This window comes from Rana temporaria, chromosome 9, assembly GCF_905171775.1.
Source record: "Rana temporaria chromosome 9, aRanTem1.1, whole genome shotgun sequence".
NCBI lineage: Eukaryota > Metazoa > Chordata > Amphibia > Anura > Ranidae > Rana > Rana temporaria.
This window is the reverse complement of record NC_053497.1, coordinates 177,207,887-177,221,691: the sequence shown is the minus strand read 5'-3', so window position 1 is coordinate 177,221,691 and position 13,805 is coordinate 177,207,887. Positions and strand designations below refer to the sequence as shown.

Below are 13,805 nucleotides of genomic sequence, written 5' to 3'. Positions count from 1 at the left end.
AAGGCATTACACATTTCCTCTGGTCTCCTTCAAAATACAAGTTTTGGTAGTAGGTCAGGAAACCGCCATAGTTACACAGTAACCCAGAGCAACCAATCAGCATCCAGCTGGGGAAAGCTAATTACGGGCTAATTGGTTTCTGCATGTTGGTGTACATCACCGCCGTTTGCATCAGGTTATTTAAACGTCAACGCCACGCAAATCCGATATTTTTCATGTGGCGAAAATAGAATCATAAGCTGAAGTGTTGAAATCCTAGTTTTCGGGGTGGGGATGCATTTTTTAATAAAGCGTGCGGAATAATTATATAGTTTGCATGTAATTTTATCTGGAAACCTTTATTACTTTTTGTGAAATGGAGCATTTGAAAACCCACATCTGAAGGTGTTAGGGCAGAGACAGAGTCAGTTGGTGAAGGGGGAATATTAAAAAAATAGAAAAAAAACAAAAACAATTCAATATATATATATATATATATATATATATATATATATATATATATATATATATATATATATATATTTATTTGTTTTCTTCTTCTTTTTTCTTCTTCTTTTTTTTAAAGTGTATTATCTATCTATCCATCTGTATGTGTGTATGTATGTATATATATATATATATATATATATACATATATATATATATATATATATATATATATATATATATATATATATATATATATATATATATATATATATATATATATATATATATATATATATATATATATATGTTTTTTTTTTTAAAGTGTATATCATTTTATCTATCTATCTAGATATCTATCTCTACATATGGATATAGATAGATAGATCTAAATATATACAGTATATCTATCTATCTATTTATCTATCCATCCATCTATCTATCTCTACATATAGATAGATAGATAGATAGATAGATAGATAGATAGATAGATAGATAGATAGATAGATAGATAGATAGATACACACATATATATATATTTATTTATTTATTTTCTTCTTCTTCTTCTTCTTTTTTTTAAAGTGTATATCATTTTATCTATCTATCTATTTTTTACATATGGATAGATAGATAGATAGATAATATGTTCTTCTTTTTTTAAAGTGTATATCATTCTATCTCTTTTTCTTCTTCTTTTTTTTTAAAGTGTATTATCTATCTATCTATCTATCTATCTATCTATCTATAGATATAAATAAATAAATAGATAGATAGATAGTATGGGCCAGATCCACGTAGCGGATCGTAATTTTAGTCCGGCGTAGCGTATCGTAGTAACGCTACGCCGCCGCAACTTTGAGAGGCAAGTGCTCTATTCACAAAGCACTTGCCTCTAAAGTTACGGCGGCGTAGAGTAAATCTGCCGGCGTAAGGGCGCGGAATTCTAATGTTAAAGATGTGGGCGTGTTTTATGTTAATTTTACTTCACCTGACGTAAATGACGTTTTTTCTGAACGGCGCATGCGCCGTCTGTGATGGTACCCCTGTGCGTATGCTCGAAATTAACCCGCAACAAGCCAATGCTTACGACCTGAACGTCATTCTACGCAAATCCCTATTCGCGAACGACTTACGCAAACGGCGTAAAATTTTCAAAATCTGACGCGTGAAAGACGTCCATACTTAACATAGGATATGCCTCATATAGCATATATATTTTTTTATCTCTCTATCTACCTACCTATCTATATCTATATATCAAAAGGTAGAGATAGATATCTAGATAGATAGATAAAATGATATACACTTAAAAAAAAAGAAGAAGAACAAAATATATACCGGTATATACATATGTAGAGATAGATAGATAGATAGATAAGAAAAAATATATATCATATCATATCATATGTTGATGTAACAAAATATATGTCTAGCAGCATTTTTATTTTCTAAACATGTTTTTATTTATAATTAAAGTATAATAGCCATTTTTTTTTAATACATAAAGATAAAGAAAATAAGAAGCAATTTAGAGAGACTGGAGGGAGACCCTATAAATGGGATCCCCTTATGGAAATATGGAACAGCAAGGCTTTATAAATGAGAAAGCAGATAGATAAATAGCTGACATTTCGATCTAGTTCACCTTTAATTGTCCCATCTCCACCCCGTTGTTTCCCGATCATCGGCACTAATATTCTTTCGCTCCATTGGCTCTTATGATCAGTAAGGAGCGGGCGTTCTCCCGCGCCCCAATTACAGGCACAGCTCAGGTTTCTTGTGCAATGTGTGAATTTCCTTTTTATCAGCCATGCCAAGCTTTCCTTCACACATTTAATATGACTAAAGAGTTCCCTGTTACAAAATTGACAGCAATTTAGACGTTGCTTTACCACCCGGCAACGTGCTTCGGGTCGCGCTTTGAATTATCGTATTTTGGATGATGGAGTCGGTTTATTAGAGAAGGGCTGTGAAAGTCACGACATGAGAGGTGCAGTAACTCATAACAACCACTTAGCATGCCTGAACCTAACATGATACATATCTCTGATGGGAGATCCACTTTTAAGGATTTTTTTTTTTTTTTTTTTTTGTATTTCTTGCAAAAATTGCTGCAGTGCACCAGCAATCTCACTCCCTTTTTTTTTTTTTATAATTTGGATATCTGAGAACCCTTTTGTAATGGAGGGTATTCCCAAACACGCCCACCGCGGTCTCTTACATAGACATGACTTGTAAGGCACCCCAGGAGCCACAAGCATCGGGAGCTGGTCGCTATTTGGGTATCAGCGCATCTCAATCCGCCACGCTGGAACCCGGAGCCGGCCTAACCGGCACGGGGTGCGCCTTCATATCTCAATTTCTGAACGTTGCGCGTCTGTCTGTTGGTCTTTTCGAGACGAGCGGAATTACAGAATTGACAAAACAAAGAAACACCTCATTTGTAATTAGAGACACATTATTCCCGAATGCCGCAATCCCGGAATGGTAATGGTAATTGCAGGCCTGGCGGTGAGGAACAAATAACTCATTGTAGGTGATATACACATAGCTGGTTAAGGGGCGCCATTCATAAAATATCCGCCATTATTCCGCCTGTCATGCCGCGGAGAGGAGAACCGCGATCTCCACACTCAGAGTTATGGATAGGATTAGGAAGCGTCAGCTCACCGCCCAGACATTCATATTTCTATTACCGGGGGCTTGGCACACTTCCCCTCTGTGTGTGTGTGTGGTGTGCGCTGTGCTGGGGTTTGTTACGTTGTAATCTGAGAGAGAGAGAGGGAGAAAGAAAGAAAGAAAGAGAAAGGGCCAATGAAAGAAAGAAAGAAAAAAAGAGAAGGCAAAAGAAAGAAAGAGAGAAGGCGAGAAAGAAAGAAAAAAGAGAAAGAAAGACAGAAAAAAAAACGAGAAAGAAAACAAAAGCAAGAAAAACTGCGAAAGAAAGAAAAAATGAAAGAGAAAAAGAAACAGAGAGAGAGAGAAAGAGAATGAAAGAAAAAAGGAAAAAAAGAAGAAGAAAGCGAGATAGAAATAACCAAAAAGAAAGAGAGAAAGAAAGAAAGAGAGAGAGAGAATGGAAGAGAGGAGAGAAAGAAAGACAAAAAAACGAGAAAGAAACTGAAAGTAAGAAAAAGAAAGAAAGAAAGAAAGAAAGAAAGAAAGAAAGAAAGAAAGAAAGAAAGAGAAAGAAAAAGAAAGGAGAAAAAAAAAGAAAGAAAAAGAAAGAGAGAGGGAGATAAAGAGAGAGAAAAAAAAAGAAAGAAAGAAAGAGAAAGAAAAGGAAGGAAAGAAAGAGAGAGAGAGAATGGGAGAGAGAGGAGAGGAAGAAAGGAGGAAGAGAAAGAAAGACAGAAAAAAAGAGAAATATAACCAAAGTAAGAAAAAAGAGAAAGAAAGAAGAAAAAAAAAAGAGAGAAATAAATAAAAAAGAAAAAGAAATGTAAGAAAGAAAGAGTAGTAGGAAAAGGGAACTTTGGTTGGGGGGGGGGGGGGTTGTGATGAAGGGAAGAAATAAATGAGGTGGATAGGCGAAGAAGAAAGGAGAGCGAAGAAGAGAGGGTGGATATAAGAAAGGGGGCTGATGAAGTTGATAGAAGCAAATAGAATAATAAAGAAGGTGTATCGAGAAAAATGGAAAAGAGAGGAAATGAAAAGAAAAAAGAAAAGGAGAGAAGAGAGGGAAATGAGAGAGGGAGAATAGAGAAGAGAAAAAGGGTGGAGGGAGGATAGGGGAGGGCAAGGAGAAAGAGAGCGGGCAAAGAGAAGGAGATGAAAGAGGGAGAAGGGAGAAAAGAGAGGAGGAATATAAAGGGAAGAGATGAAAGAAGGAGAATAGAGAGGGGAAGAGGAAGAGAGAGAGGGAAGAGAGGAGAGAGGGAGAAGAGAGAGGGGAGGGAAAGGAGAGTAGAGAGGAAGAATGGAGCGTGAAGAGAGGAGGGAAAAGGAGAAAGTGGAGGGAGAGGAGAAAGAGGAGAAAAAGTTGCAGAGAAAAAGGACGGAGGGAAGAAAGAGGAGGGCAAGGAGAAAAAAAGGGAGGAAGAGAAGAAAGGAAAAGGGAGAGGAGAAAAACGGAAGGGAAACACGAGGGAGAAGTGAAAAAGGAGAAGAGCAGGAGAAAGGGAAGGTTGGGGGCAAGAGGAAGAGGGAGGGAGATTAAAAAGTGTAAAAGGTTACACTGAAAGAAGAAGAGTTAGTGGTGGAAGGAAAGTCAGGGAACCTCGAAGAGAGGGATGGAGAGGAAATATAGAACATAATATATTAGTAAATCTGCACTGTTTTTATTCCTGATATTTGATTGACTTTTTGCAGATTACTGTTCCTGTCCACTCATTTTACTGAAAAAGACCTTTGCCACACCCCCTCCTCCTATAGACTGCCTAACCCCTCCCATTCAGTTTGCAGTGGCTGAAACATGTATAGGAGATCCTCATTGGCTTCTATCACCAAATACTTGTCCTTCCACTCGTTGTGCGATCTCCGCTCTGGATGTACAATATATATATATTATATGGCCGTTAAGTCCTCTGTAATGATTTCATACTAATGGCTATCATACGGTCTGTAAGGGACAATGCTTAGCGATCCTGTCAGCGTGCGCCGCCGCCGCATCACAGGCTAAGCCTTAACAATTTACTTTTTTTTTTTCCCTGTTTTTGGAGCTTTCTCCGGCGCAGCTTTCCAGATAATAACGAGTCCCATGCCTCTACTTGCTTTAAATTGCTACCAATACACCAGTGCAATTTTTTTTCCCGCCGCATCGTAACGCGCCGGATGCCGCCCCCGAAACCCTTATCGAATGATACCCTTGCATCTCCGCCGAAGTTCGTCCTCGTACGGAGCCAGGCCCCCGTTTGACGGTAACGCGGTTTATTTAATTGTATAAATTGGTCACAACGGGACTTATTTTTGAAGTTTAAATCCCATTATTAGCTTGTTACGAAAATTAAAACAACGAGAAACCAAATTGGCAGGAAAAGATGAGTCAATCTGATGTGTGTAAATTAATTATCTGCAGGCGGTTTGACTTTCAGTTAAAAGATATTAGACCAAAGACATGTTTTCCTTTCTGTTTTTTTTTTTTTTACTGCCTCTATTTTTTTTTTATTTTTTTTTATGTATTTATCAAAATCCATATTTTTATTTTTTATGTATTTATCAAAATCCATAAAATGTTTTTATTTTTATCAATTTTTTACAGCCATTGTATTTGTCTGAGATGTTTTCTTTTCTAATGCGCATGGGGTAATTAGGGTGTGCCTGGGCACACCCGGGCACTCCCTGAATGCACGCCTATGGTTGATTCTGTTTAGTCACTTCTGCTGAGCTGCATATTTAAGCTTGGGGGATGACATTGTTTTCACAGTGAAAGAAAGGCAGTGTATTGGTTGAGGACCCTCCTGCAAGCATGTCTCCAGTGTTAGACTGACAGCACTGATTAATTCAATAACTGATTTGCTGATACCGAGTAGCTCTTGAGGGCTGCTCTGTGGGGGATGACAGGAAGCTATTATAAAAACATAAATTTGGTACTTATACTAGCTGTTTTTTTTAGATAATACAAAATACTTAATGGTATCTATATATATATATATATATATATATATATATATATATATATAATCCAGGGGTTCAGCTTTACTCAGGTGTACAGACCCGAGGGAACTCAGCACATGGATGTGGGAACCCCTCATAATGGGCACAGCGGGTGTACGGACCCGGGAACTCAGCACAGGGATGGTGGGAACCCCTTATAATGGGCACAGCATGAGTATAGACCTGGGAACTCAGCACAGGGATGGTGGGAACCCCTCATAATGGGCACAGCGGGTGTACAGACTGGGGAACTCAGCACAGGGATGGTGGGAAACCCTCATAATGGGCACAGCGGGTGTACAGACCCAGGAACTCAGCACAAGGGATGGTGGGAACTCCTCATAATGGGCACAGCGGGTGTACAGACCTGGGAACTCAGCACAGGGACGTGGGAACTCCTCATAATGGGCACAGCGGGTGTACAGACCGGGTAACTCAGCACAGGGATAGTGGGAACCCCTCATAATGGGCACAGCATGAGTACAGACCCAAGACTCAGCATAGGGATGGTGGGAACCTCTCATAATGGGCACAGCATGAGTAAAGAACCTGGGAACTCAGCACAGGGATGGTGGGAAACACTCATAATGGGCACAACATGAGTACAGACCCAAGACTTAGCACAGGGATGGTGGGAACCCCTCATAATGGGCACAGCACAAGTGCAGACCCGGGAACTCAGCACAGGGATGGTGGGAAACCCTCATAATGGGCACAGCATGAGTAAAGAACCTGGGAACTCAGCACAGGGATGGTGGGAAACACTCATAATGGGCACAACATGAGTACAGACCCAAGACTTAGCACAGGGATGGTGGGGACCCCTCATAATGGGCACAGCACGAGTACAGACCTGCAAGCTTAGCACAGGAATGGTGGGAACCCCCCATAATGGGCACAACATGAGTACAGACCTGGGAGCTTAGCACAGGAATGGTGGGACGCCCCCATAATGCGGACAGCATGAGTACAGACTTGGGAACTTAGCATGTTGCAGAGGTTGGGTCCCGCAAAGCGATTGTTGTGCCGTGGGCCTCATTATTTTTTGCAATCAGAGCAATCTGTACTTCCTGCAATTGCACATCTGCGGAGCGTTCCGCACTTCAAGGCGCCGTACGGGGAAGCTCCTCCACAATGGCCACCTGTCAGTCAGGGAACGCCACGCTTGTTGTGATATGTAGTGGCTGTTTAATGAGTGAAGCTTTTAGTCGAGCAGTTGCGAATCTTGAAAAAAAGTGTTCCCAGGGGAGGCATTCCTCCTGAAGTGTCGAAGCTGCAGGAGACATTGTCCTCTTTTTTTTTTTTTTAACTCCCTAGTTTACAAAACAGGCTATTTTTCCTTTTTCATCAGACGTCTGTATAAAAACAGTCCACGAAAAAAATCCCAGCCAACGAGAAAAAAAATAAATAAATACCACATTAAAACATAAAATAAAATAATAAATTTGTGCTGCAATACTCACTTTCCGTACAGAGCTGTCCCCTTGCAGCACTTCTTCTCCGCCACTGGATGGCCTTAGTTTTCTAGGCAAAGACCAACCTCCAGGCTGCGTCCTGCGCAGCTCATCTTCTTTCCCGGCCACCTCCATGCTGGAAACTGACTTCATCTTGCAGGACCCGCACGTTTTCACTCAGCCAAGATAATGCTATAGAGTGTGTTGGATTTGGATACATCGTAATCTCTGTGTTTATTTTATCTTCTTTCTGCATCTGGCTGCCCAAAGTCTCTTTTGATTGAACGAGATCTGAGGGAAATGGGCGCCAGAGAAGAAGGGCTTCAACGCACAGGGAGAATATTTACTGACAAAGTGCCAAGTTGTCTTATTACATCAGAGGGAAATTATTGCAGGAGATGTTGCCGAGCAACCCAGCGGAATAACGGTTTCAATTGCGAGATTTACAGGATCTCAAATATTTTTTTAATGGAATTCTTTATATGTGGTGGTGGGAGTGGTGTAGTTGTGACAATCGGTTTCTCCCTTTGCAGTGCTGGTGTGCTGAGATTCATTCCGGCCAGGGATGTGAACTAGCCCCTCTGGATGACACAGCTGCTTCTTCTAATGGACTGTTGTCATCCAGGACTAGGGAATAGGTCTTCAGAAAGGAAAGATGTAGATGGCCTTCAATGAGAAGAGGTGGGGGTGGCCTTCAGTAGGAAACGGTAAAGGTGGCTTTTAGTAAGAAGAAATGGAGGTGGCCTTCAGTGACCTTCAGTAAGAAGTGGTGGAGGTGTCCTTTCGTGTCCTTAAGTTAGAAGAGGTGGATGTGGCCTTCAGTGCCCTAAATTAAAAGAGGTGGAGGTGGCCATTTGTGGCCTTCACTAAGAAGAGGTGGAGTTGACCTTCAGTAAGAAGAGGTGGAGTTGGCCTTCATTGGCCTTCTGTTAGAAGTGGTGAAGATGACCTTTATTGGCCTTAAGTTAGAAGAGTTGGCCTTCAGTGGCCTTAAAATCAAAGAGGTGGAGGTGGCCTTTAGTGGCCTTCAGTAAGAAGAGGTGGAGTTGGCCTTCAATGGCCTTCTGTTAGAAGTTATTATATTGTATATGAGAACAACACTGAGGTGGCCTTCATGTAAAAGAGGTCAACGTTGTCTTTAGTGGCCCTCAGAAAGAAGAGATGAAGTTGGCATTCAGTGGCCTTCCATTAGAAGAGGCGGAGGTGGCCTTTAGTAAAAAGAGGTGGAGGTGGCCTTCAGTGACCTTCAGTAAGAAGTGGTAAAGATGGCCTTTATTGGCCTTAAGTTAGAAGAGGTGGAGTTGGTCTTCAGTGGCCTTAAATTTAAAGACGTGGAGGTGGCCTTCAGTAAGAGGAGTTGACCTTCAGTAAGAAGAGGTGGCATTGGCTTTCAAAGGCCTTCTGTTAGAAGTTATTATATTGTATATGAGAACACCACTGAGGTGGCCTTCGTGTAAAAGAGGTTAACGTTGTCTTTAGTGGCCCTCAGTAAGAAGAGATGGAGTTGGCATTCAGTGGCCTTCCATTAGAAGAGGCGGAGGTGGCCTTCAGTGACCTTCAGTAAGAAGTGGTGGAGGTGGCCTTTAGTGGCCCTAAGTTAGAAGAGGTGGAGGTGGTCTTTAGTAAGAAGAGGTGGAGTTGACCTTCAGTAAGAAGAGGTGAAGTTGGCTTTCAAGGGCATTCTGTTAGAAGTTATTATATTGTCCTTGTGTACTTTTTAACCTTATCATTATTTTATCAAATTATTATTATAATTTTATTGTTTTTTTAATCTTTATGTGTTTGTGCTTATGGTTACTTAGGGATCAATCCAATACACGCACAATGCAAATCGATTTTCCAAGCCGGCTCACGTTAGCACTCAGGAACATGGCTGTTTTGCATGGACAATAAGTACTTAACCCGTCACTACGGGTAGTTTCCGCACCGGCCACAACAACAGGACAAGATGATTTACATAGTCAAATGTTACTTTGCATGGAGAGAAGAGAGAGTTTTTTTTTTTACGTTCTTGTTAAAGCTGAACTCCAGTCTTCAAGGGAAATTAGACCAAAGGCTGTTTCTGCCTTATATCTGCTTCTGATATTGCCGGATCACCACTAATCTTGACTGCCAATGCCACGAGGCCCCACCCTTCTATCTTAGTCTACCTGGTAGAATTTTTTAAGGAATTGTCTCTGGTTATTTTTTGGGCTCCATCCCAGGAGCTTCTTGATCCACTTTACGTAATCGTCCATCATTTGCTGCTCTATACATAATTTTTCAATTGTTATCGTCTTTGGCAAGCCTTTTAGCTCAAAATCTCCAAATTCTTTGGGGTTTGCTTACTTTTATAACATTCGGACTAGAATTGCTTGAACTTTTCAGATGTTTCGATCATCTCTAAGCTTTATACAGACCTCTTGGTAATGTGGGTGACCTATAACCTTCCCTTTAGCCTCAGTAGATACCTCAAAGCTTGAATTTACGCAATGTTATGCTGGTTATAAATTGGTGATTTCATTGCTTTTACAGTAGATGGTACTACCCTTTCTTTAACATAACGTCAGATCATTGGGTAGACCTTAACTCTAAACTTAAACTCAAAAATAGTACCGATATGTTTTTTTTTTTTCTTAAAGGGATCCCAACTTCAGACTAAAACTCAAAAAATCGAAAATAGGACCAATATGATTTATTTTCCTAATTGTTCCCAAAGTTATTTATCATGCTAAATTATTAGTTATCAATTTTTTCGTTTCTTAAAGGGGTTCTAACTCCAGGCTGAAACTCAAAAATAGAAAATAGTACCAATATGATTTATTTTCTTAATCTCTTAATAGAAAATAGTTCCCATATGATTTTTCTTTTTTTCTTAAAGGGATCCTAACTCCAGGCTGAAATTCAAAAGTAGAAACAAGTAGTATCAATATGAGTTTTGATTTTTTTTTTTTTTTTTTAAGGGATCCTAACTTTAGGCTAAATCTTAAAAATCTAAAATAGTACCAATATGATCTATTTTCTTAATTGTTGCCAACGTAATTTCCCATGCTAAATATTAGTTATGATTTTTTTTTTCTTAAAAGGGATCCTAACTCTAGGCTAAAAATCAAAAATAGAAAATAGTTCCGACATGATTTTATTATTTTTTTTCTTAAAGGGATCTTAACTCCAGGCTAAAACTCAAAAATCCAAAATAGTACGGTACTCATATGATTTTTTTCCTAATCAATCCTTGTCAAGGTTATTTCTCATGCTAAATATTAGTTATGATTTTTTTTTTCTCTTAAAAGGGATCCCAACTCCAAAATGAAACTCAAAAATAGAAAATAGTTCAGATATGATTTTTATTTTTTTTCTTAAAGGGATTCTAACTCCAGGCTGAAACTCAAAAGTAAAAACAAGGGGCCAGATTCACAGAAGAAGTACGCCGGAGTATCTACTGATACTTCGGTGCATTTTCAAATTTGCTGTGTCGTATCTTTAGTTTGAATCCTCAAACCAAGATACGACGGCTTTTGGCTTTGATCCGACAGGCGTACGGCTTCGTACGCCTTCGGATCGTAGGTGTAATACTTCGGCGCCCGCTGGGTGGAGTTTGCATCGTTTTCCGCGTCGGGTATGCTAATTAGCCGTTTACGGCGATTCACGAAGGTACGCGCGGCTGTCGCATTCTCTTACGTCGTCGCTAGTCGGCTTTTCCCGGCGTATAGTTAAAGCTGCTATTTCTTGGTCTATCTTTAGACTTGCCATGTTAAAGTATGGCCGTCGTTCCCGCGTCAAATTAAACATTTTTTTTTTTTGCGCAAGTCGTCCGTGAATAGGAAAGGACGTAACTTACGTCGACGTTCAAAAAAATTACGTCGGTGCGACGTCATTTCGCGCAAAGCACGGCGGGAAATTTCAAAACGGAGCATGCGCAGTACGTTCGGCGCGGGAACGCGCCTAATTTAAATGATCCATGCCCCATTTGAATTAGGCGGGCTTGCGCCGGACGGATTTACGCTACGCCGCCGCAAGTTTACAGGCAAGTGCTTTGTGAATCAAGCACTTGCCCGTAAAACTTGCGGCGGTGTAACGTAAATGCAATACGTTACGCCGCCGGAATCCTACCTGAATCTGGCCCAAGTAGTATGAATGTGACTTTTTTTTCTTAATTGTTGCCAAAGTTATTTCTCATGCTAAATATTAGTTATGATTTTTTTTTTTTCTTAAAGGGATCCAAACTCCAGGCTGAAACTCAAAAATAGAAAATAGTTCCGATATGATTTTCCTTTTTTTCTTAAACCGTCGCCAAATTTTTTTCTCATGTTGAATATTACATATGATTTTTTTTCTTAAAGGCACAATTAAAATAAATTCAGTTTTTTATAAAAATTGCTCACGTCTCAAACTGTTTGATGTGTTTTTAAGCAGTCAGCTGGAGATTCTGTAATGACTGATTAAGCTTAGTGCAGTAGCAGTGTGTTTGCATAAAATGCCCCAGGCGATTGGAGGAGGAACAACTAGCAGGGGAGACGGAAGAGGTTAATGACAATGCTGGGGAGAAAAAAATATTACAATAGAAAATATATTGCTCTGAGTGTGCCAGCTTGTCATTGATATGAGGTCCTGAGTGTTGGTGACTCTGATGGGGATCCTGTTCTAAAGGAGGGCACTGAAACGGACATTAATATAAGGGGGGCGCTGATAGGGACTTCGATGTAAGGAGGTCTATGATAGTCTCTGATGTAAGGGGTATTCTGATAGGGACCCTGATGTAAGGGGGAACACTAATGGGGACCCTGGTGTAATGGGGGGGGGGGGGCTCTGATAGATAACCTGTTGTAAGTGGAGGACTCTGCTGGGGATCCTGATTTAAGGAGGAACACTGATAGGTACCCTAAAATAAGTGGGGCACTGATCAGGATCGTGGTGTAAGGGGGACTCTGTTAGACTTCAATGATAGGGACCTTGATGTAAAGGGGGTGGGGATTCTAATAAGGACCCTAATATAAGGGGGACACTAAAAGTTCCTGATGTAAGGAGGATTCTGATAGAAACCCTGATAAAAGGGGTGGGGGGACTGGTGGGGACACTGATGGGGACACTAGTATAAGGGGGATCTGATGGGGACCCTGATGTAAGAGGGACTCTAATAATTCCTAATGTAAGGGGGATTCTGATAGAGACCCTGATTAAAGGGGGGGGACTGGCGGGGACCCTGATGCTAGGGAGACGCTGATAGGGATGCTAGTATAAGGGGGGACACTGATATGGACACTAGTATAAGGGGCCTCTGGTGGGGACCCTAGTGTAAGGGGGACTCTAATAGTTCCTGATGTAAGGGGGATTCTGATAGAGACCCTGATAAAAAGGGGGGGGGGAACTGGTGGGGACCCTGATAAAAGGGGGACACTGATGGGGACACTAGTATAAGGGGGGATCTGGTGGGGACCCTGATGTTAGGGGGACACCGATGGGGACACTAGTATAAGTGGATCTGGTGGGGACCCTGTTGTAAGAGGGACTCTATTAGTTCCTGATATACGGGGGATTCTGATAGAGACCCTGATTAAAGGGGGGGGGGGGACTGGTGGGGACCCTGATGTAATAGGGGCTCTCATGGGGAACCTGATTTAAGGGGGGGGATTCTGACGTAGGGAGGGACACTAACAGGTACATTAATATAAGGGGACCTTGATGTAATGGTGGGGGGACCTTTAATCAGAACCTTGATATAAGGGTGTCTCTGATGTAAGGGGGACTCTGATGTGGACCCTGATCAATGGGGGGGCATTGATGAGTACTCTGTTGAGAGACACTATAATGGGAATTTTTTTCGATCCATAAATATTTGTAAAGTCTATAATTTAGCCCTCATACTGAAAAAGAGACACCACAAGGATCTCCAAACTGGAAACACAACAAAGCATCAAATACTGGACCAGGCATGAAGCCAATAATTTCTGAAATATGCTGGTTACCGATCTTTGCCCTTTGTTCTTTGTCTATGAAAATCATTATTTAGACAGCAAGTCCGGAATTCTCCAACTGTTACCGGTGTCACCATTCCCTGAACATACAGTCAACAAAACGCAGAGGTTTTTACGAGCACATAAAGCATTGAGTTGCAGGGTTTATCTCAGCGGTGACTTCTTGCACCTGCTTATATAACAGTATAGGGTAACAATGTCTCTGTATGTGGAATCAGCTGTGTAAATAAGTCGTTCGGGGACTGAATAGGGGGGACACGGAGGAGCCTTTGGCATGTAAATGGAGTGCAGTATAGTTAAAGGATTGTACGCTCCATCACCAGTTAGATGCCACCTAGCAGCAATTCCATCACCAGGCAACAAATACCATTGTCAG

At 40.9% G+C, this 13,805-nt stretch overlaps 1 protein-coding gene across 7 annotated transcripts in view; it reads left to right on the top strand.

Annotated features, from left to right (window-relative positions):
* Nucleotides 1–13,805, top strand: part of PCDH19 (protocadherin 19) — a 239,243-nt gene that overhangs the window by 20,936 nt on the left and 204,502 nt on the right. The window lies entirely within an intron of this gene.